General features: G+C 40.3%; 1 long non-coding RNA gene across 1 annotated transcript in view; it reads left to right on the top strand.

The window, feature by feature from the left end:
• LOC116671781 (uncharacterized) overlaps positions 1 to 1,352 on the top strand; it is a 15,364-nt gene that overhangs the window by 399 nt on the left and 13,613 nt on the right. The window lies entirely within an intron of this gene.

Genomic DNA, 1,352 nt, shown 5'->3' with positions numbered 1-1,352 from the left:
AAAAAAAAAAAAAATGGTGGCATTGCTAATATGTATAGCGCTCGCAGATAGCTGCAGCTGGGAAAAAATACAGTCCTGAGAAATCTTGCTTGGAGCACCTACTTTCATTTTCCCAGTAGTAATAGTGGAATTTTGTTCTCTCCCCAATCTTAGCAAAACACTAAAAGAACAATACAGTTAGTTTATTGATGGTACTGTATGGTTTTTGAATGATAAAACGCTCTTACTGCTACTTGTGCAACCATGCTCTGCCTGATAGCTCTAATTTACACTCATTTCCTGCCTCTCCTCACTCACTCTTTTCCATCAGCAATGGTTTTCCAGCTTATACTTCAGGACATATTTGCTATGTTTTTCAGTCATTACAATTTTTCTTCAAAGTAAATATTTTGACACATTGTAAACTGTGTAAAATCTAGATTTATTTGATTACTTTGTGACGTACAGAAAAATAATAAATTAGCTGCTGATGATTGTGTTGGGTAGAACTTCAATTTCCAAATATTCTTATTTTTATAGCAGCAGTTAAGAGTTTAGAACTGGATATGTTCATATATATAATATATACACAAAATATTTGTTTTCCCATTTGTGCTCTCCTCTGCAGCTCCTGGAACAGTGTCATGCTGGCTTGGTTTTTAACAAAACCCACCAATATTTCTGCTGATCCGTTTCAGTGTAGTGTGTAATGTGTACTTGAAGTTGGTGAACTACAGTAATCTCCTGCACTGATTTACAGGAACTGGTGGTCACTCATGAGTCATCAGGATGTTTATGAGTGGAGTGTGTGTGCGCTCTGTGGGATGATTGTTATGCAAAGCAAACTTTGGTCCAGAATAACAGCACTCCAGAATATCGGAAGAAGCAAAAATCCTCTCAGAACAGGCGTGTGTGTGTGTGTGTGTGTGTGTGTGTGTGTGTGTGTGTTTGTAGGGCTAGTTAGGGTGGCTTTAAAGCTAATCCCCAGACGCCTGCTCTCACCAGACTCTCATCCACTTACCTAATCCTTACCTAAACCTCACATAATACTATGGTGTGTGGGTGAGTCATGTAATGCCTTGTCCCGTAAACTACACCTGTAAACCTGGTCACCCCATGGCCTGACAGACCACGTCACACAGCGCCCAGTGGGAGCAGAGGTGTTACAAGACGGCGGGAAGATGTGCGTGGAGTTGTGTGACTGGTTAAAGGTCTCAGAGTTAATAATCTTCTCTGCTTCTCTTTATGGTCGTCAGATTAATTTACCATATAATCATTATTATGATAAAACTAGAGGGAGGCAGGGCAGTACAGCCAGACCAGGCTCTATTAGTTAGGCTGTAATAGTTTTAGACTGCCGGGGGACTTCCTTT

This window comes from Etheostoma spectabile, chromosome 21 (assembly GCF_008692095.1).
Source record: "Etheostoma spectabile isolate EspeVRDwgs_2016 chromosome 21, UIUC_Espe_1.0, whole genome shotgun sequence".
NCBI classification, from domain to species: domain Eukaryota; kingdom Metazoa; phylum Chordata; class Actinopteri; order Perciformes; family Percidae; genus Etheostoma; species Etheostoma spectabile.
This window is presented reverse-complemented; position numbering and strand designations above follow the sequence as displayed.